Genomic DNA, 17,032 nt, shown 5'->3' on the forward strand with positions numbered 1-17,032 from the left:
CCACAACGCAGAGTACTAACCACTATACGATCACGGCAACATTCCCGAGCCAGGTAGGAGTCGAACCTACAATCTTCTGATCCGTAGTCAGACGTGTTATCCATTGCGCCACTGGCCCTGCTGAAAAAACAACTGCCAAACCGGTGCCTCATTTCTGAAGTACCGGAAAACCTGCCACATGGTACCATTGCCAAAAGTGTCTTCCGTTTCTTGCAAATCAAATCGGAACTGTCCAGAGACTAAATGTGTTGTCCTTACAACACATTTTTACAAAGGACGAAATCACTACTTGGCAGATTAAAGTCATCCAAAACAATTAGCAGATGAAACTTGGGGTCTACTTCCTGGAAGTCCTAAAGATTCTTCAACCTTGGGGTAGAAGTGTTAAAATTGGAAGCAAGGATGAGATGCCGTGACCCGGATTCGAACCGGGGTTGCTGCGGCCACAACGCAGAGTACTAACCACTATACGATCACGGCAACATTCCCGAGCCAGGTAGGAGTTGAACCTACAATCTTCTGATCCGTAGTCAGACGCGTTATCCATTGCGCCACTGGCCCTGCTGAAAAAACAACTGCCAAACCGGTGCCTCATTTCTGAAGTACTGGAAAACCTGCCACATGGTACCATTGCCAAAAGTGTCTTACGTTTCTTGCAAATCAAATCGGAACCGTCCAGAGACTAAATGTGTTGTCCTTACAACACATTTTTACAAAGGGCGAAATCACTACTTGGCAGATTAAAGTCATCCAAAACAATTAGCAGATGAAACTTGGGGTCTACTTCCTGGAAATCCTAAAGATTCTTCAACCTTGGGGTAGAAGTGTTAAAATTGGAAGCAAGGATGAGATGCCGTGACCAGGATTCGAACCGGGGTTGCTGCGGCCACAACGCAGAGTACTAACCACTATACGATCACGGCAACATTCCCGAGCCAGGTAGGAGTCGAACCTACAATCTTCTGATCCGTAATCAGACGCGTTATCCATTGCGCCACTGGCCCTGCTGAAAAAACAACTGCCAAACCGGTGCCTCATTTCTGAAGTACTGGAAAACCTGCCACATGGTACCATTGCCAAAAGTGTCTTCCGTTTCTTGCAAATCAAATCGGAACCGTCCAGAGACTAAATGTGTTGTCCTTACAACACATTTTTACAAAGGGCGAAATCACTACTTGGCAGATTAAAGTCATCCAAAACAATTAGCAGAAGAAATCATGCAGGAGATGAAACTTGGGGTTTACTTCCTGGAAATCCTAAAGATTCTTCAACCTTGGGGTAGAAGTGTTAAAAATGGAAGCAAGGATGAGATGCCATAACCCGGATTCGAACCGGGGTTGCTGCGGCCACAACGCAGAGTACTAACCGCTATACGATCACGGCAACATTCCCGAGCCAGGTAGGAGTCGAACCTACAATCTTCTGATCCGTAGTCAGACGCGTTATCCATTGCGCCACTGGCCCTGCTGAAAAAACAACTGCCAAACCGGTGCCACATTTCTGAAGTACTGGAAAACCTGCCACATGGTACCATTGCCAAAAGTGTCTTCCGTTTCTTGCAAATCAAATCGGAACCGTCCAGAGACTAAATGTGTTGTCATTACAACACATTTTTACAAAGGGCGAAATCACTACTTGGCAGATTAAAGTCATCCAAAACAATTAGCAGATGAAACTTGGGGTCTACTTCCTGGAAATCCTAAAGATTCTTCAACCTTGGGGTAGAAGTGTTAAAATTGGAAGCAAGGATGAGATGCCGTGACCCGGATTCGAACCGGGGTTGCTGCGGCCACAACGCAGAGTACTAACCACTATACGATCACGGCAACATTCCCGAGCCAGGTAGGAGTCGAACCTACAATCTTCTGATCCGTAGTCAGACGCGTTATCCATTGCGCCACTGGCCCTACTGAGAAAACAACTGCCAAACCGGTGCCTCATTTCTGAAGTACTGGAAAACCTGCCACATGGTACCATTGCCAAAAGTGTCTTCCGTTTCTTGCAAATCAAATCGGAACCGTCCAGAGACTAAATGTGTTGTCCTTACAACACATTTTTACAAAGGGCGAAATCACTACTTGGCAGATTAAAGTCATCCAAAACAATTAGCAGATGAAACTTGGGGTCTACTTCCTGGAAATCCTAAAGATTCTTCAACCTTGGGGTAGAAGTGTTAAAATTGGAAGCAAGGATGAGATGCCGTGACCCGGATTCGAACCGGGGTTGCTGTGGCCACAACGCAGAGTACTAACCACTATACGATCACGGCAACATTCCCGAGCCAGGTAGGAGTCGAACCTACAATCTTCTGATCCGTAGTCAGACGCGTTATCCATTGCGCCACTGGCCCTGCTGAAAAAACAACTGCCAAACCGGTGCCTCATTTCTGAAGTACTGGAAAACCTGCCACATGGTACCATTGCCAAAAGTGTCTTCCGTTTCTTGCAAATCAAATCGGAACCGTCCAGAGACTAAATGTGTTGTCCTTACAACACATTTTTACAAAGGACGAAATCACTACTTGGCAGATTAAAGTCATCCAAAACAATTAGCAGATGAAACTTGGGGTCTACTTCCTGGAAATCCTAAAGATTCTTCAACCTTGGGGTAGAAGTGTTAAAATTGGAAGCAAGGATGAGATGCCTTGACCCGGATTCGAACCGGGGTTGCTGCGGCCACAACGCAGAGTACTAACCACTATACGATCAAGGCAACATTCCCGAGCCAGGTAGGAGTCGAACCTACAATCTTCTGATCCGTAGTCAGACGCGTTATCCATTGCGCCACTGGCCCTGCTGAAAAAACAACTGCCAAACCGGTGCCTCATTTCTGAAGTACTGGAAAACCTGCCACATGGTACCATTGCCAAAAGTGTCTTCCGTTTCTTGCAAATCAAATCGGAACCGTCCAGAGACTAAATGTGTTGTCCTTACAACACATTTTTACAAAGGGCGAAATCACTACTTGGCAGATTAAAGTCATCAAAAACAATTAGCAGAAGAAATCATGCAGGAGATGAAACTTGGGGTTTACTTCCTGGAAATCTTAAAGATTCTTCAACCTTGGGGTAGAAGTGTTAAAAATGGAAGCAAGGATGAGATGCCGTAACCCGGATTCGAACCGGGGTTGCTGCGGCCACAACGCAGAGTACTAACCGCTATACGATCACGGCAACATTCCCGAGCCAGGTAGGAGTCGAACCTACAATCTTCTGATCCGTAGTCAGACGTGTTATCCATTGCGCCACTGGCCCTGCTGTAAAAACAACTGCCAAACCGGTGCCTCATTTGTGAAGTACTGGAAAACCTGCCACATGGTACCATTGCCAAAAGTGTCTTCCGTTTCTTGCAAATCAAATCGGAACCGTCCAGAGACTAAATGTGTTGTCCTTACAACACATTTTTACAAAGGGCGAAATCACTACTTGGCAGATTAAAGTCATCCAAAACAATTAGCAGATGAAACTTGGGGACAACTTCCTGGAAATCCTAAAGATTCTTCAACCTTGGGGTAGAGGTGTTAAAATTGGAAGCAAGGATGAGATGCCGTGACCCGGATTCGAACCGGGGTTGCTGCGGCCACAACGCAGAGTACTAACCACTATACGATCACGGCAACATTCCCGAGCCAGGTAGGAGTCGAACCTACAATCTTCTGATCCGTAGTCAGACGCGTTATCCATTGCGCCACTGGCCCTGCTGAAAAAACAACTGCCAAACCGGTGCCTCATTTCTGAAGTACTGGAAAACCTGCCACATGGTACCATTGCCAAAAGTGTCTTCCGTTTCTTGCAAATCAAATCGGAACCGTCCAGAGACTAAATGTGTTGTCCTTACAACACATTTTTACAAAGGACGAAATCACTACTTGGCAGATTAAAGTCATCCAAAACAATTAGCAGATGAAACTTGGGGTCTACTTCCTGGAAATCCTAAAGATTCTTCAACCTTGGGGTAGAAGTGTTAAAATTGGAAGCAAGGATGAGATGCCTTGACCCGGATTCGAACCGGGGTTGCTGCGGCCACAACGCAGAGTACTAACCACTATACGATCAAGGCAACATTCCCGAGCCAGGTAGGAGTCGAACCTACAATCTTCTGATCCGTAGTCAGACGCGTTATCCATTGCGCCACTGGCCCTGCTGAAAAAACAACTGCCAAACCGGTGCCTCATTTCTGAAGTACTGGAAAACCTGCCACATGGTACCATTGCCAAAAGTGTCTTCCGTTTCTTGCAAATCAAATCGGAACCGTCCAGAGACTAAATGTGTTGTCCTTACAACACATTTTTACAAAGGGCGAAATCACTACTTGGCAGATTAAAGTCATCAAAAACAATTAGCAGAAGAAATCATGCAGGAGATGAAACTTGGGGTTTACTTCCTGGAAATCTTAAAGATTCTTCAACCTTGGGGTAGAAGTGTTAAAAATGGAAGCAAGGATGAGATGCCGTAACCCGGATTCGAACCGGGGTTGCTGCGGCCACAACGCAGAGTACTAACCGCTATACGATCACGGCAACATTCCCGAGCCAGGTAGGAGTCGAACCTACAATCTTCTGATCCGTAGTCAGACGTGTTATCCATTGCGCCACTGGCCCTGCTGAAAAAACAACTGCCAAACCGGTGCCTCATTTGTGAAGTACTGGAAAACCTGCCACATGGTACCATTGCCAAAAGTGTCTTCCGTTTCTTGCAAATCAAATCGGAACCGTCCAGAGACTAAATGTGTTGTCCTTACAACACATTTTTACAAAGGGCGAAATCACTACTTGGCAGATTAAAGTCATCCAAAACAATTAGCAGATGAAACTTGGGGACAACTTCCTGGAAATCCTAAAGATTCTTCAACCTTGGGGTAGAGGTGTTAAAATTGGAAGCAAGGATGAGATGCCGTGACCCGGATTCGAACCGGGGTTGCTGCGGCCACAACGCAGAGTACTAACCACTATACGATCACGGCAACATTCCCGAGCCAGGTAGGAGTCGAACCTACAATCTTCTGATCCGTAGTCAGACGCGTTATCCATTGCGCCACTGGCCCTGCTGAAAAAACAACTGCCAAACCGGTGCCTCATTTCTGAAGTACTGGAAAACCTGCCACATGGTACCATTGCCAAAAGTGTCTTCCGTTTCTTGCAAATCAAATCGGAACCGTCCAGAGACTAAATGTGTTGTCCTTACAACACATTTTTACAAAGGACGAAATCACTACTTGGCAGATTAAAGTCATCCAAAACAATTAGCAGATGAAACTTGGGGTCTACTTCCTGGAAATCCTAAAGATTCTTCAACCTTGGGGTAGAAGTGTTAAAATTGGAAGCAAGGATGAGATGCCGTGACCCGGATTCGAACCGGGGTTGCTGCGGCCACAACGCAGAGTACTAACCACTATACGATCACGGCAACATTCCCGAGCCAGGTAGGAGTCGAACCTACAATCTTCTGATCCGTAGTCAGACGCGTTATCCATTGCGCCACTGGCCCTGCTGAAAAAACAACTGCCAAAGCGGTGCCTCATTTCTGAAGTACTGGAAAACCTGCCACATGGTACCATTGCCAAAAGTGTCTTCCGTTTCTTGCAAATCAAATCGGAACCGTCCAGAGACTAAATGTGTTGTCCTTACAACACATTTTTACAAAGGGCGAAATCACTACTTGGCAGATTAAAGTCATCCAAAACAATTAGCAGATGAAACTTGGGGTCTACTTCCTGGAAATCCTAAAGATTCTTCAACCTTGGGGTAGAAGTGTTAAAATTGGAAGCAAGGATGAGATGCCGTGACCAGAAATCGAACCGGGGTTGCTGCGGCCACAACGCAGAGTACTAACCACTATACGATCACGGCAACATTCCCGAGCCAGGTAGGAGTCGAACCTACAATCTTCTGATCCGTAGTCAGACGCGTTATCCATTGCGCCACTGGCCCTACTGAAAAAACAACTGCCAAACCGGTGCCTCATTTGTGAAGTACTGGAAAACCTGCCACATGGTACCATTGCCAAAAGTGTCTTCCGTTTCTTGCAAATCAAATCGGAACCGTCCAGAGACTAAATGTGTTGTCCTTACAACACATTTTTACAAAGGGCGAAATCACTACTTGGCAGATTAAAGTCATCCAAAACAATTAGCAGAAGAAATCATGCAGGAGATGAAACTTGGGGTTTACTTCCTGGAAATCCTAAAGATTCTTCAACCTTGGGGTAGAAGTGTTAAAAATGGAAGCAAGGATGAGATGCCATAACCCGGATTCGAACCGGGGTTGCTGCGGCCACAGCGCAGAGTACTAACCACTATACGATCACGGCAACATTCCCGAGCCAGGTAGGAGTCGAACCTACAATCTTCTGATCCGTAGTCAGACGCGTTATCCATTGCACCACTGGCCCTGCTGAAAAAACAACTGCCAAACCGGTGCCTCATTTCTGAAGTACTGGAAAACCTGCCACATGGTACCATTGCCAAAAGTGTCTTCCGTTTCTTGCAAATCAAATCGGAACCGTCCAGAGACTAAATGTGTTGTCATTACAACACATTTTTACAAAGGGCGAAATCACTACTTGGCAGATTAAAGTCATCCAAAACAATTAGCAGATGAAACTTGGGGTCTACTTCCTGGAAATCCTAAAGATTCTTCAACCTTGGGGTAGAAGTGTTAAAAGTGGAAGCAAAAATGAGATGCCATGACCTGATTCGAACCGGGGTTGCTGCGGCCACAACGCAGAGTACTAACCACTATACGATCACGGCAATCTTCCCGAGCCAGGTAGGAGTCGAACCTACAATCTTCTGATCCGTAGTCAGACGTGTTATCCATTGCGCCACTGGCCCTGCTGAAAAACAACTGCCAAACCGGTGCCTCATTTCTGAAGTACTGGAAAACCTGCCACATGGTACCATTGCCAAAAGTGTCTTCCGTTTCTTGCAAATCAAATCGGAACCGTCCAGAGACTAAATGTGTTGTCCTTACAACACATTTTTACAAAGGGCGAAATCACTACTTGGCAGATTAAAGTCATCCAAAACAATTAGCAGAAGAAATCATGCAGAAGATGAAACTTGGGGTTTACTTCCTGGAAATCCTAAAGATTCTTCAACCTTGGGGTAGAAGTGTTAAAATTGGAAGCAAGGATGAGATGCCGTGAGCCGGATTCGAACCGGGGTTGCTGCGGCCACAACGCAGAGTACTAACCGCTATACGATCATGGCAACCTTCCCGAGCCAGGTAGGAGTCGAACCTACAATCTTCTGATCCGTAGTCAGACGCGTTATCCATTGCGCCACTGGCCCTGCTGAAAAAACAACTGCCAAAGCGGTGCCTCATTTCTGAAGTACTGGAAAACCTGCCACATGGTACCATTGCCAAAAGTGTCTTCCGTTTCTTGCAAATCAAATCGGAACCGTCCAGAGACTAAATGTGTTGTCCTTACAACACATTTTTACAAAGGGCGAAATCACTACTTGGCAGATTAAAGTCATCCAAAACAATTAGCAGAAGAAATCATGCAGGAGATGAAACTTGGGGTTTACTTCCTGGAAATCCTAAAGATTCTTCAACGTCTGACTACGGATCAAAAGTGTCTTCCGTTTCTTGCAAATCAAATCGGAACCGTCCAGAGACTAAATGTGTTGTCCTTACAACACATTTTTACAAAGGGCGAAATCACTACTTGGCAGATTAAAGTCATCCAAAACAATTAGCAGATGAAACTTGGGGTCTACTTCCTGGAAATCCTAAAGATTCTTCAACCTTGGGGTAGAAGTGTTAAAAGTGGAAGCAAGGATGAGATGCCATGACCCGGATTCGAACCGGGGTTGCTGCGGCCACAACGCAGAGTACTAACCACTATACGATCACGGCAATCTTCCCGAGCCAGGTAGGAGTCGAACCTACAATCTTCTGATCCGTAGTCAGACGTGTTATCCATTGCGCCACTGGCCCTGCTGAAAAACAACTGCCATACCGATGCCTCATTTCTGAAGTACTGGAAAATCTGCCACATGGTACCATTGCCAAAAGTGTTGTCCTTACAACACATTTTTACAAAGGGCGAAATCACTACTTGGCAGATTAAAGTCATCCAAAACAATTAGCAGAAGAAATCATGCAGAAGATGAAACTTGGGGTTAACTTCCTGGAAATCCTAAAGATTCTTCAACCTTGGGGTAGAAGTGTTAAAATTGGAAGCAAGGATGAGATGCCGTGACCCGGATTCGAACCGGGGTTGCTGCGGCCACAACGCAGAGTACTAACCGCTATACGATCACGGCAACATTCCCGAGCCAGGTAGGAGTCGAACCTACAATCTTCTGATCCGTAGTCAGACGCGTTATCCATTGCACCACTGGCACTGCTGAAAAAACAACTGCCAAACCGGTGCCTCATTTCTGAAGTACTGGAAAACCTGCCACATGGTACCATTGCCAAAAGTGTCTTCCGTTTCTTGCAAATCAAATCGGAACCGTCCAGAGACTAAATGTGTTGTCATTACAACACATTTTTACAAAGGGCGAAATCACTACTTGGCAGATTAAAGTCATCCAAAACAATTAGCAGAAGAAATCATGCAGAAGATGAAACTTTGGGTCTACTTCCTGGAAATCCTAAAGATTCTTCAACCTTGGGGTAGAAGTGTTAAAAATGGAAGCAAGGATGAGATGCCGTGACCCGGATTCGAACCGGGGTTGCTGCGGCCACAACGCAGAGTACTAACCACTATACGATCACGGCAACATTCCCGAGCCAGGTGGGAGTTGAACCTACAATCTTCTGATCCATAGTCAGACGCGTTATCCATTGCGCCACTGGCCCTGCTGAAAAAACACCTGCCAAACTGGTGCCTCATTTCTGAAGTACTGGAAAACCTGCCACATGGTACCATTGCCAAAAGTGTCTTCCGTTTCTTGCAAATCAAATCGGAACCGTCCAGAGACTAAATGTGTTGTCCTTACAACACATTTTTACAAAGGGCGAAATCACTACTTGGCAGATTAAAGTCATCCAAAACAATTAGCAGAAGAAATCATGCAGAAGATGAAACTTTGGGTCTACTTCCTGGAAATCCTAAAGATTCTTCAACCTTGGGGTAGAAGTGTTAAAAATGGAAGCAAGGATGAGATGCCGTGACCCGGATTCGAACCGGGGTTGCTGCGGCCACAACGCAGAGTACTAACCACTATACGATCACGGCAACATTCCCGAGCCAGGTAGGAGTCGAACCTACAATCTTCTGATTCATAGTCAGACGCGTTATCCATTGCGCCACTGGCCCTGCTGAAAAAACAACTGCCAAACCGGAGCCTCATTTCTGAAGTACTGGAAAACCTGCCACATGGTACCATTGCCAAAAGTGTCTTCCGTTTCTTGCAAATCAAATCGGAACCGTCCAGAGACTAAATGTGTTGTCCTTACAACACATTTTTACAAAGGGCGAAATCACTACTTGGCAGATTAAAGTCATCCAAAACAATTAGCAGAAGAAATCATGCAGAAGATGAAACTTTGGGTCTACTTCCTGGAAATCCTAAAGATTCTTCAACCTTGGGGTAGAAGTGTTAAAAATGGAAGCAAGGATGAGATGCCGTGACCCGGATTCGAACCGGGGTTGCTGCGGCCACAACGCAGAGTACTAACCACTATACGATCACGGCAACATTCCCGAGCCAGGTGGGAGTTGAACCTACAATCTTCTGATCCGTAGTCAGACGCGTTATCCATTGCGCCACTGGCCCTGCTGAAAAAACACCTGCCAAACTGGTGCCTCATTTCTGAAGTACTGGAAAACCTGCCACATGGTACCATTGCCAAAAGTGTCTTCCGTTTCTTGCAAATCAAATCGGAACTGTCCAGAGACTAAATGTGTTGTCCTTAAACACATTTTTACAAAGGGCGAAATCACTACTTGGCAGATTAAAGTCATCCAAAACAATTAGCAGAAGAAATCATGCAGAAGATGAAACTTTGGGTCTACTTCCTGGAAATCCTAAAGATTCTTCAACCTTGGGGTAGAAGTGTTAAAAATGGAAGCAAGGATGAGATGACGTGACCCGGATTCGAACCGGGGTTGCTGCGGCCACAACGCAGAGTACTAACCACTATACGATCACCACTATACGATCAGGTAGGAATCGAACCTACAATCTTCTGATCTGTAGTCAGACGTGTTATCCATTGCGCCACTGGCCCTGCTGAAAAAACAACTGCCAAACCGGTGCCTCATTTCTGAAGTACTGGAAAACCTGCCACATGGTACCATTGCCAAAAGTGTCTTCCGTTTCTTGCAAATCAAATCGGAACCGTCCAGAGACTAAATGTGTTTTCCTTACAACACATTTTTACAAAGGGCGAAATCACTACTTGGCAGATTAAAGTCATCCAAAACAATTAGCAGAAGAAATCATGCAGGAGATGAAACTTGGGGTTTACTTCCTAGAAATCAGGGCGAAATCACTACTTGGCAGATTAAAGTCATCCAAAACAATTAGCAGATGAAACTTGGGGTCTACTTCCTGGAAATCCTAAAGATTCTTCAACCTTGGGGTAGAAGTGTTAAAATTGGAAGCAAGGATGAGATGCCGTGACCCGGATTCGAACCGGGGTTGCTGCGGCCACAACGCAGAGTACTAACCACTATACGATCACGGCAACATTCCCGAGCCAGGTGGGAGTTGAACCTACAATCTTCTGATCTGTAGTCAGACGCGTTATCCATTGCGCCACTGGCCCTGCTGAAAAAACACCTGCCAAACTGGTGCCTCATTTCTGAAGTACTGGAAAACCTGCCACATGGTACCATTGCCAAAAGTGTCTTCCGTTTCTTGCAAATCAAATCGGAACTGTCCAGAGACTAAATGTGTTGTCCTTACAACACATTTTTACAAAGGGCGAAATCACTACTTGGCAGATTAAAGTCATCCAAAACAATTAGCAGAAGAAATCATGCAGAAGATAAAACTTGGGGTCTACTTCCTGGAAATCCTAAAGATTCTTCAACCTTGGGGTAGAAGTGTTAAAATGGGAAGCAAGGATGAAATGCCGTGACCCGAATTCAAACCGGGGTTGCTGCGGCCACAACGCAGAGTACTAACCACTATGCGATCACGGCAACCTTCCAGAGCTAGATAGGAGTCGAAACCTTCCCGATCCAGGTAGGAGTCGAACCTACAATCTTCTGATCCGTAGTCAGACGCGTTATCCATGGCTCCACTGGCCCTGCTGAAAAAACAACTGCCAAACCGGAGCCTCATTTCTGAAGTACTGGAAAACCTGCCACATGGTACCATTGCCAAAAGTGTCTTCCGTTTCTTGCAAATCAAATCGGAACCGTCCAGAGACTAAATGTGTTGTCCTTACAACACATTTTTACAAAGGGCGAAATCACTACTTGGCAGATTAAAGTCATCCAAAACAATTAGCAGAAGAAATCATGCAGGAGATGAAACTTGGGGTTTACTTCCTAGAAATCCTAAAGATTCTTCAACGTTGGGGTAGAAGTGTTAAAATTGGAAGCAAGGATGAGATGCCGTGACCCGGATTCGAACCGGGGTTGCTGTGGCCACAACGCAGAGTACTAACCACTATACGATCACGGCAACATTCCCGAGCCAGGTAGGAATCGAACCTACAATCTTCTGATCTGTAGTCAGACGTGTTATCCATTGCGCCACTGGCCCTGCTGAAAAAACAACTGCCAAACCGGTGCCTCATTTCTGAAGTACTGGAAAACCTGCCACATGGTACCATTGCCAAAAGTGTCTTCCGTTTCTTGCAAATCAAATCGGAACCGTCCAGAGACTAAATGTGTTTTCCTTACAACACATTTTTACAAAGGGCGAAATCACTACTTGGCAGATTAAAGTCATCCAAAACAATTAGCAGAAGAAATCATGCAGGAGATGAAACTTGGGGTTTACTTCCTAGAAATCAGGGCGAAATCACTACTTGGCAGATTAAAGTCATCCAAAACAATTAGCAGATGAAACTTGGGGTCTACTTCCTGGAAATCCTAAAGATTCTTCAACCTTGGGGTAGAAGTGTTAAAATTGGAAGCAAGGATGAGATGCCGTGACCCGGATTCGAACCGGGGTTGCTGCGGCCACAACGCAGAGTACTAACCACTATACGATCACGGCAACATTCCCGAGCCAGGTAGGAGTCGAACCTACAATCTTCTGATCCGTAGTCAGACGCGTTATCCATTGCGCCACTGGCCCTGCTGAAAAAACAACTGCCAAACCGGTGCCTCATTTGTGAAGTACTGGAAAACCTGCCACATGGTACCATTGCCAAAAGTGTCTTCCGTTTCTTGCAACACATTTTTACAAAGGGCGAAATCACTACTTGGCAGATTAAAGTCATCCAAAACAATTAGCAGATGAAACTTGGGGTCTACTTCCTGGAAATCCTAAAGATTCTTCAACCTTGGGGTAGAAGTGTTAAAATTGGAAGCAAGGATGAGATGCCGTGACCCGGATTCGAACCAGGGTTGCTGCGGCCACAACGCAGAGTACTAACCACTATACGATCACGGCAACATTCCCGAGCCAGGTAGGAGTCAAACCTACAATCTTCTGATTCATAGTCAGACGCGTTATCCATTGCGCCACTGGCCCTGCTGAAAAAACAACTGCCAAACCGGAGCCTCATTTCTGAAGTACTGGAAAACCTGCCACATGGTACCATTGCCAAAAGTGTCTTCCGTTTCTTGCAAATCAAATCGGAACCGTCCAGAGACTAAATGTGTTGTCCTTACAACACATTTTTACAAAGGGCGAAATCACTACTTGGCAGATTAAAGTCATCCAAAACAATTAGCAGAAGAAATCATGCAGAAGATGAAACTTTGGGTCTACTTCCTGGAAATCCTAAAGATTCTTCAACCTTGGGGTAGAAGTGTTAAAAATGGAAGCAAGGATGAGATGCCGTGACCCGGATTCGAACCGGGGTTGCTGCGGCCACAACGCAGAGTACTAACCACTATACGATCACGGCAACATTCCCGAGCCAGGTGGGAGTTGAACCTACAATCTTCTGATCCATAGTCAGACGCGTTATCCATTGCGCCACTGGCCCTGCTGAAAAAACACCTGCCAAACTGGTGCCTCATTTCTGAAGTACTGGAAAACCTGCCACATGGTACCATTGCCAAAAGTGTCTTCCGTTTCTTGCAAATCAAATCGGAACCGTCCAGAGACTAAATGTGTTGTCCTTACAACACATTTTTACAAAGGGCGAAATCACTACTTGGCAGATTAAAGTCATCCAAAACAATTAGCAGAAGAAATCATGCAGAAGATGAAACTTTGGGTCTACTTCCTGGAAATCCTAAAGATTCTTCAACCTTGGGGTAGAAGTGTTAAAAATGGAAGCAAGGATGAGATGCCGTGACCCGGATTCGAACCGGGGTTGCTGCGGCCACAACGCAGAGTACTAACCACTATACGATCACCACTATACGATCAGGTAGGAATCGAACCTACAATCTTCTGATCTGTAGTCAGACGTGTTATCCATTGCGCCACTGGCCCTGCTGAAAAAACAACTGCCAAACCGGTGCCTCATTTCTGAAGTACTGGAAAACCTGCCACATGGTACCATTGCCAAAAGTGTCTTCCGTTTCTTGCAAATCAAATCGGAACCGTCCAGAGACTAAATGTGTTTTCCTTACAACACATTTTTACAAAGGGCGAAATCACTACTTGGCAGATTAAAGTCATCCAAAACAATTAGCAGAAGAAATCATGCAGGAGATGAAACTTGGGGTTTACTTCCTAGAAATCAGGGCGAAATCACTACTTGGCAGATTAAAGTCATCCAAAACAATTAGCAGATGAAACTTGGGGTCTACTTCCTGGAAATCCTAAAGATTCTTCAACCTTGGGGTAGAAGTGTTAAAATTGGAAGCAAGGATGAGATGCCGTGACCCGGATTCGAACCGGGGTTGCTGCGGCCACAACGCAGAGTACTAACCACTATACGATCACGGCAACATTCCCGAGCCAGGTAGGAGTCGAACCTACAATCTTCTGATCCGTAGTCAGACGCGTTATCCATTGCGCCACTGGCCCTGCTGAAAAAACAACTGCCAAACCGGTGCCTCATTTGTGAAGTACTGGAAAACCTGCCACATGGTACCATTGCCAAAAGTGTCTTCCGTTTCTTGCAACACATTTTTACAAAGGGCGAAATCACTACTTGGCAGATTAAAGTCATCCAAAACAATTAGCAGATGAAACTTGGGGTCTACTTCCTGGAAATCCTAAAGATTCTTCAACCTTGGGGTAGAAGTGTTAAAATTGGAAGCAAGGATGAGATGCCGTGACCCGGATTCGAACCAGGGTTGCTGCGGCCACAACGCAGAGTACTAACAACTATACGATCACGGCAACTTTCCCGAGCCAGGTAGGAGTCGAACCTACAATCTTCTGATCCGTAGTCAGACGCGTTATCCATTGCGCCACTGGCTGTGCTGAAAAAACAACTGCCAAACCGGTGCCTCATTTCTGAAGTACTGGAAAACCTGCCACATGGTACCATTGCCAAAAGTGTCTTCCGTTTCTTGCAAATCAAATCGGAACCGTCCAGAGACTAAATGTGTTGTCCTTACAACACATTTTTACAAAGGGCGAAATCACTACTTGGCAGATTAAAGTCATCCAAAACAATTAGCAGAAGAAATCATGCAGAAGATGAAACTTTGGGTCTACTTCCTGGAAATCCTAAAGATTCTTCAACCTTGGGGTAGAAGTGTTAAAAATGGAAGCAAGGATGAGATGCCGTGACCCGGATTTGAACCGGGGTTGCTGCGGCCACAACGCAGAGTACTAACCACTATACGATCACGGCAACATTCCCGAGCCAGGTAGGAGTCGAACCTACAATCTTCTGATCCGTAGTCAGACGTGTTATCCATTGCGCCACTGGCCCTGCTGAAAATACAACTGCCAAACCGGTGCCTCATTTGTGAAGTACTGGAAAACCTGCCACATGGTACCATTGCCAAAAGTGTCTTCCGTTTCTTGCAAATCATGCAGAAGATGAAACTTTGGGTCTACTTCCTGGAAATCCTAAATATTCTTCAACCTTGGGGTAGAAGTGTTAAAAATAGAATCAAGGATGAGATGCCGTGACCCGGATTCGAACCGGGGTTGCTGCGGCCAAAACGCAGAGTACTAACCACTATGCGATCACGGCAACATTCCCGAGCCAGGTAGGAGTCGAACCTACAATCTTCTGATCATAGTCAGACGCGTTATCCATTGCGCCACTGGCCCTGCTGAAAATACAACTGCCAAACCGGAGCCTCATTTCTGAAGTACTGGAAAACCTGCCACATGGTACCATTGCCAAAAGTGTCTTCCGTTTCTTGCAAATCAAATCGGAACCGTCCAGAGACTAAATGTGTTGTCCTTACAACACATTTTTACAAAGGGCGAAATCACTACTTGGCAGATTAAAGTCATCCAAAACAATTAGCAGAAGAAATCATGCAGAAGATGAAACTTTGGGTCTACTTCCTGGAAATCCTAAAGATTCTTCAACCTTGGGGTAGAAGTGTTAAAAATGGAAGCAAGGATGAGATGCCGTGACCCGGATTCGAACCGGGGTTGCTGCGGCCACAACGCAGAGTACTAACCACTATACGATCACGGCAACATTCCCGAGCCAGGTAGGAGTCGAACCTACAATCTTCTGATCCGTAGTCAGACGCGTTATCCATTGCGCCACTGGCCCTGCTGAAAAAACAACTGCCAAACCGGTGCCTCATTTGTGAAGTACTGGAAAACCTGCCACATGGTACCATTGCCAAAAGTGTCTTCCGTTTCTTGCAAATCAAATCGGAACTGTCCAGAGACTAAATGTGTTGTCCTTACAACACATTTTTACAAAGGGCGAAATCACTACTTGGCAGATTAAAGTCATCCAAAACAATTAGCAGAAGAAATCATGCAGAAGATAAAACTTGGGGTCTACTTCCTGGAAATCCTAAAGATTCTTCAACCTTGGGGTAGAAGTGTTAAAATGGGAAGCAAGGATGAGATGCCGTGACCCGAATTCAAACCGGGGTTGCTGCGGCCACAACGCAGAGTACTAACCACTATGCGATCACGGCAACCTTCCAGAGCTAGATAGGAGTCGAAACCTTCCCGATCCAGGTAGGAGTCGAACCTACAATCTTCTGATCCGTAGTCAGACGCGTTATCCATGGCTCCACTGGCCCTGCTGAAAAATCAACTGCCAAACCGGAGCCTCATTTCTGAAGTACTGGAAAACCTGCCACATGGTACCATTGCCAAAAGTGTCTTCCGTTTCTTGCAAATCAAATCGGAACCGTCCAGAGACTAAATGTGTTGTCCTTACAACACATTTTTACAAAGGGCGAAATCACTACTTGGCAGATTAAAGTCATCCAAAACAATTAGCAGAAGAAATCATGCAGGAGATGAAACTTGGGGTTTACTTCCTAGAAATCCTAAAGATTCTTCAACGTTGGGGTAGAAGTGTTAAAATTGGAAGCAAGGATGAGATGCCGTGACCCGGATTCGAACCGGGGTTGCTGTGGCCACAACGCAGAGTACTAACCACTATACGATCACGGCAACATTCCCGAGCCAGGTAGGAATCGAACCTACAATCTTCTGATCTGTAGTCAGACGTGTTATCCATTGCGCCACTGGCCCTGCTGAAAAAACAACTGCCAAACCGGTGCCTCATTTCTGAAGTACTGGAAAACCTGCCACATGGTACCATTGCCAAAAGTGTCTTCCGTTTCTTGCAAATCAAATCGGAACCGTCCAGAGACTAAATGTGTTTTCCTTACAACACATTTTTACAAAGGGCGAAATCACTACTTGGCAGATTAAAGTCATCCAAAACAATTAGCAGAAGAAATCATGCAGGAGATGAAACTTGGGGTTTACTTCCTAGAAATCAGGGCGAAATCACTACTTGGCAGATTAAAGTCATTCAAAACAATTAGCAGATGAAACTTGGGGTCTACTTCCTGGAAATCCTAAAGATTCTTCAACCTTGG

At 45.5% G+C, this 17,032-nt stretch overlaps 53 non-coding genes across 53 annotated transcripts; all 53 read right to left on the bottom strand.

Annotated features, from left to right (window-relative positions):
* Positions 1-45: 45 nt before the first annotated feature.
* On the bottom strand, positions 46-118 carry TRNAR-ACG (transfer RNA arginine (anticodon ACG)). Its single transcript has one exon. It is a non-coding gene; the product is annotated as a tRNA-Arg (tRNA).
* A 290-nt stretch (positions 119-408) lies between these two features.
* TRNAH-GUG (transfer RNA histidin (anticodon GUG)) lies at positions 409-480 on the bottom strand. Its single transcript has one exon. It is a non-coding gene; the product is annotated as a tRNA-His (tRNA).
* An 8-nt stretch (positions 481-488) lies between these two features.
* TRNAR-ACG (transfer RNA arginine (anticodon ACG)) lies at positions 489-561 on the bottom strand. Its single transcript has one exon. It is a non-coding gene; the product is annotated as a tRNA-Arg (tRNA).
* Positions 562-931: 370 nt separating this feature from the next.
* TRNAR-ACG (transfer RNA arginine (anticodon ACG)) lies at positions 932-1,004 on the bottom strand. Its single transcript has one exon. It is a non-coding gene; the product is annotated as a tRNA-Arg (tRNA).
* Positions 1,005-1,391: 387 nt separating this feature from the next.
* TRNAR-ACG (transfer RNA arginine (anticodon ACG)) lies at positions 1,392-1,464 on the bottom strand. Its single transcript has one exon. It is a non-coding gene; the product is annotated as a tRNA-Arg (tRNA).
* A 290-nt stretch (positions 1,465-1,754) lies between these two features.
* On the bottom strand, positions 1,755-1,826 carry TRNAH-GUG (transfer RNA histidin (anticodon GUG)). The gene has a single exon. It is a non-coding gene; the product is annotated as a tRNA-His (tRNA).
* An 8-nt stretch (positions 1,827-1,834) lies between these two features.
* TRNAR-ACG (transfer RNA arginine (anticodon ACG)) lies at positions 1,835-1,907 on the bottom strand. The gene has a single exon. It is a non-coding gene; the product is annotated as a tRNA-Arg (tRNA).
* Positions 1,908-2,277: 370 nt separating this feature from the next.
* On the bottom strand, positions 2,278-2,350 carry TRNAR-ACG (transfer RNA arginine (anticodon ACG)). Its single transcript has one exon. It is a non-coding gene; the product is annotated as a tRNA-Arg (tRNA).
* A 290-nt stretch (positions 2,351-2,640) lies between these two features.
* TRNAH-GUG (transfer RNA histidin (anticodon GUG)) lies at positions 2,641-2,712 on the bottom strand. The gene has a single exon. It is a non-coding gene; the product is annotated as a tRNA-His (tRNA).
* Positions 2,713-2,720: 8 nt separating this feature from the next.
* Positions 2,721-2,793, bottom strand: TRNAR-ACG (transfer RNA arginine (anticodon ACG)). Its single transcript has one exon. It is a non-coding gene; the product is annotated as a tRNA-Arg (tRNA).
* A 307-nt stretch (positions 2,794-3,100) lies between these two features.
* Positions 3,101-3,172, bottom strand: TRNAH-GUG (transfer RNA histidin (anticodon GUG)). The gene has a single exon. It is a non-coding gene; the product is annotated as a tRNA-His (tRNA).
* Positions 3,173-3,180: 8 nt separating this feature from the next.
* TRNAR-ACG (transfer RNA arginine (anticodon ACG)) lies at positions 3,181-3,253 on the bottom strand. Its single transcript has one exon. It is a non-coding gene; the product is annotated as a tRNA-Arg (tRNA).
* A 290-nt stretch (positions 3,254-3,543) lies between these two features.
* TRNAH-GUG (transfer RNA histidin (anticodon GUG)) lies at positions 3,544-3,615 on the bottom strand. Its single transcript has one exon. It is a non-coding gene; the product is annotated as a tRNA-His (tRNA).
* Positions 3,616-3,623: 8 nt separating this feature from the next.
* On the bottom strand, positions 3,624-3,696 carry TRNAR-ACG (transfer RNA arginine (anticodon ACG)). The gene has a single exon. It is a non-coding gene; the product is annotated as a tRNA-Arg (tRNA).
* A 290-nt stretch (positions 3,697-3,986) lies between these two features.
* On the bottom strand, positions 3,987-4,058 carry TRNAH-GUG (transfer RNA histidin (anticodon GUG)). The gene has a single exon. It is a non-coding gene; the product is annotated as a tRNA-His (tRNA).
* An 8-nt stretch (positions 4,059-4,066) lies between these two features.
* On the bottom strand, positions 4,067-4,139 carry TRNAR-ACG (transfer RNA arginine (anticodon ACG)). The gene has a single exon. It is a non-coding gene; the product is annotated as a tRNA-Arg (tRNA).
* Positions 4,140-4,446: 307 nt separating this feature from the next.
* Positions 4,447-4,518, bottom strand: TRNAH-GUG (transfer RNA histidin (anticodon GUG)). The gene has a single exon. It is a non-coding gene; the product is annotated as a tRNA-His (tRNA).
* Positions 4,519-4,526: 8 nt separating this feature from the next.
* Positions 4,527-4,599, bottom strand: TRNAR-ACG (transfer RNA arginine (anticodon ACG)). Its single transcript has one exon. It is a non-coding gene; the product is annotated as a tRNA-Arg (tRNA).
* Positions 4,600-4,889: 290 nt separating this feature from the next.
* On the bottom strand, positions 4,890-4,961 carry TRNAH-GUG (transfer RNA histidin (anticodon GUG)). The gene has a single exon. It is a non-coding gene; the product is annotated as a tRNA-His (tRNA).
* An 8-nt stretch (positions 4,962-4,969) lies between these two features.
* TRNAR-ACG (transfer RNA arginine (anticodon ACG)) lies at positions 4,970-5,042 on the bottom strand. The gene has a single exon. It is a non-coding gene; the product is annotated as a tRNA-Arg (tRNA).
* Positions 5,043-5,332: 290 nt separating this feature from the next.
* On the bottom strand, positions 5,333-5,404 carry TRNAH-GUG (transfer RNA histidin (anticodon GUG)). Its single transcript has one exon. It is a non-coding gene; the product is annotated as a tRNA-His (tRNA).
* Positions 5,405-5,412: 8 nt separating this feature from the next.
* TRNAR-ACG (transfer RNA arginine (anticodon ACG)) lies at positions 5,413-5,485 on the bottom strand. The gene has a single exon. It is a non-coding gene; the product is annotated as a tRNA-Arg (tRNA).
* Positions 5,486-5,855: 370 nt separating this feature from the next.
* Positions 5,856-5,928, bottom strand: TRNAR-ACG (transfer RNA arginine (anticodon ACG)). The gene has a single exon. It is a non-coding gene; the product is annotated as a tRNA-Arg (tRNA).
* A 307-nt stretch (positions 5,929-6,235) lies between these two features.
* On the bottom strand, positions 6,236-6,307 carry TRNAH-GUG (transfer RNA histidin (anticodon GUG)). Its single transcript has one exon. It is a non-coding gene; the product is annotated as a tRNA-His (tRNA).
* Positions 6,308-6,315: 8 nt separating this feature from the next.
* Positions 6,316-6,388, bottom strand: TRNAR-ACG (transfer RNA arginine (anticodon ACG)). The gene has a single exon. It is a non-coding gene; the product is annotated as a tRNA-Arg (tRNA).
* A 369-nt stretch (positions 6,389-6,757) lies between these two features.
* TRNAR-ACG (transfer RNA arginine (anticodon ACG)) lies at positions 6,758-6,830 on the bottom strand. Its single transcript has one exon. It is a non-coding gene; the product is annotated as a tRNA-Arg (tRNA).
* A 386-nt stretch (positions 6,831-7,216) lies between these two features.
* On the bottom strand, positions 7,217-7,289 carry TRNAR-ACG (transfer RNA arginine (anticodon ACG)). Its single transcript has one exon. It is a non-coding gene; the product is annotated as a tRNA-Arg (tRNA).
* Positions 7,290-7,788: 499 nt separating this feature from the next.
* Positions 7,789-7,860, bottom strand: TRNAH-GUG (transfer RNA histidin (anticodon GUG)). Its single transcript has one exon. It is a non-coding gene; the product is annotated as a tRNA-His (tRNA).
* Positions 7,861-7,868: 8 nt separating this feature from the next.
* TRNAR-ACG (transfer RNA arginine (anticodon ACG)) lies at positions 7,869-7,941 on the bottom strand. The gene has a single exon. It is a non-coding gene; the product is annotated as a tRNA-Arg (tRNA).
* A 257-nt stretch (positions 7,942-8,198) lies between these two features.
* Positions 8,199-8,270, bottom strand: TRNAH-GUG (transfer RNA histidin (anticodon GUG)). Its single transcript has one exon. It is a non-coding gene; the product is annotated as a tRNA-His (tRNA).
* Positions 8,271-8,658: 388 nt separating this feature from the next.
* Positions 8,659-8,730, bottom strand: TRNAH-GUG (transfer RNA histidin (anticodon GUG)). Its single transcript has one exon. It is a non-coding gene; the product is annotated as a tRNA-His (tRNA).
* Positions 8,731-8,738: 8 nt separating this feature from the next.
* Positions 8,739-8,811, bottom strand: TRNAH-AUG (transfer RNA histidin (anticodon AUG)). The gene has a single exon. It is a non-coding gene; the product is annotated as a tRNA-His (tRNA).
* Positions 8,812-9,118: 307 nt separating this feature from the next.
* On the bottom strand, positions 9,119-9,190 carry TRNAH-GUG (transfer RNA histidin (anticodon GUG)). The gene has a single exon. It is a non-coding gene; the product is annotated as a tRNA-His (tRNA).
* An 8-nt stretch (positions 9,191-9,198) lies between these two features.
* Positions 9,199-9,271, bottom strand: TRNAH-AUG (transfer RNA histidin (anticodon AUG)). The gene has a single exon. It is a non-coding gene; the product is annotated as a tRNA-His (tRNA).
* A 307-nt stretch (positions 9,272-9,578) lies between these two features.
* On the bottom strand, positions 9,579-9,650 carry TRNAH-GUG (transfer RNA histidin (anticodon GUG)). Its single transcript has one exon. It is a non-coding gene; the product is annotated as a tRNA-His (tRNA).
* An 8-nt stretch (positions 9,651-9,658) lies between these two features.
* On the bottom strand, positions 9,659-9,731 carry TRNAR-ACG (transfer RNA arginine (anticodon ACG)). The gene has a single exon. It is a non-coding gene; the product is annotated as a tRNA-Arg (tRNA).
* Positions 9,732-10,572: 841 nt separating this feature from the next.
* TRNAH-GUG (transfer RNA histidin (anticodon GUG)) lies at positions 10,573-10,644 on the bottom strand. The gene has a single exon. It is a non-coding gene; the product is annotated as a tRNA-His (tRNA).
* An 8-nt stretch (positions 10,645-10,652) lies between these two features.
* TRNAC-ACA (transfer RNA cysteine (anticodon ACA)) lies at positions 10,653-10,725 on the bottom strand. The gene has a single exon. It is a non-coding gene; the product is annotated as a tRNA-Cys (tRNA).
* An 874-nt stretch (positions 10,726-11,599) lies between these two features.
* TRNAC-ACA (transfer RNA cysteine (anticodon ACA)) lies at positions 11,600-11,672 on the bottom strand. The gene has a single exon. It is a non-coding gene; the product is annotated as a tRNA-Cys (tRNA).
* Positions 11,673-12,059: 387 nt separating this feature from the next.
* Positions 12,060-12,131, bottom strand: TRNAH-GUG (transfer RNA histidin (anticodon GUG)). The gene has a single exon. It is a non-coding gene; the product is annotated as a tRNA-His (tRNA).
* An 8-nt stretch (positions 12,132-12,139) lies between these two features.
* Positions 12,140-12,212, bottom strand: TRNAR-ACG (transfer RNA arginine (anticodon ACG)). The gene has a single exon. It is a non-coding gene; the product is annotated as a tRNA-Arg (tRNA).
* Positions 12,213-12,458: 246 nt separating this feature from the next.
* On the bottom strand, positions 12,459-12,530 carry TRNAH-GUG (transfer RNA histidin (anticodon GUG)). The gene has a single exon. It is a non-coding gene; the product is annotated as a tRNA-His (tRNA).
* Positions 12,531-12,538: 8 nt separating this feature from the next.
* Positions 12,539-12,611, bottom strand: TRNAH-AUG (transfer RNA histidin (anticodon AUG)). Its single transcript has one exon. It is a non-coding gene; the product is annotated as a tRNA-His (tRNA).
* Positions 12,612-12,918: 307 nt separating this feature from the next.
* TRNAH-GUG (transfer RNA histidin (anticodon GUG)) lies at positions 12,919-12,990 on the bottom strand. The gene has a single exon. It is a non-coding gene; the product is annotated as a tRNA-His (tRNA).
* Positions 12,991-12,998: 8 nt separating this feature from the next.
* Positions 12,999-13,071, bottom strand: TRNAH-AUG (transfer RNA histidin (anticodon AUG)). The gene has a single exon. It is a non-coding gene; the product is annotated as a tRNA-His (tRNA).
* An 842-nt stretch (positions 13,072-13,913) lies between these two features.
* TRNAH-GUG (transfer RNA histidin (anticodon GUG)) lies at positions 13,914-13,985 on the bottom strand. Its single transcript has one exon. It is a non-coding gene; the product is annotated as a tRNA-His (tRNA).
* Positions 13,986-13,993: 8 nt separating this feature from the next.
* Positions 13,994-14,066, bottom strand: TRNAR-ACG (transfer RNA arginine (anticodon ACG)). Its single transcript has one exon. It is a non-coding gene; the product is annotated as a tRNA-Arg (tRNA).
* Positions 14,067-14,392: 326 nt separating this feature from the next.
* Positions 14,393-14,465, bottom strand: TRNAR-ACG (transfer RNA arginine (anticodon ACG)). The gene has a single exon. It is a non-coding gene; the product is annotated as a tRNA-Arg (tRNA).
* A 307-nt stretch (positions 14,466-14,772) lies between these two features.
* On the bottom strand, positions 14,773-14,844 carry TRNAH-GUG (transfer RNA histidin (anticodon GUG)). Its single transcript has one exon. It is a non-coding gene; the product is annotated as a tRNA-His (tRNA).
* An 8-nt stretch (positions 14,845-14,852) lies between these two features.
* On the bottom strand, positions 14,853-14,925 carry TRNAR-ACG (transfer RNA arginine (anticodon ACG)). The gene has a single exon. It is a non-coding gene; the product is annotated as a tRNA-Arg (tRNA).
* Positions 14,926-15,579: 654 nt separating this feature from the next.
* TRNAH-GUG (transfer RNA histidin (anticodon GUG)) lies at positions 15,580-15,651 on the bottom strand. The gene has a single exon. It is a non-coding gene; the product is annotated as a tRNA-His (tRNA).
* Positions 15,652-15,659: 8 nt separating this feature from the next.
* On the bottom strand, positions 15,660-15,732 carry TRNAR-ACG (transfer RNA arginine (anticodon ACG)). Its single transcript has one exon. It is a non-coding gene; the product is annotated as a tRNA-Arg (tRNA).
* An 874-nt stretch (positions 15,733-16,606) lies between these two features.
* On the bottom strand, positions 16,607-16,679 carry TRNAC-ACA (transfer RNA cysteine (anticodon ACA)). Its single transcript has one exon. It is a non-coding gene; the product is annotated as a tRNA-Cys (tRNA).
* Between the last annotated feature and the right edge of the window lie 353 nt (positions 16,680-17,032).

Source organism: Hyla sarda, chromosome 4, assembly GCF_029499605.1.
Source record: "Hyla sarda isolate aHylSar1 chromosome 4, aHylSar1.hap1, whole genome shotgun sequence".
Classification (NCBI taxonomy): domain Eukaryota; kingdom Metazoa; phylum Chordata; class Amphibia; order Anura; family Hylidae; genus Hyla; species Hyla sarda.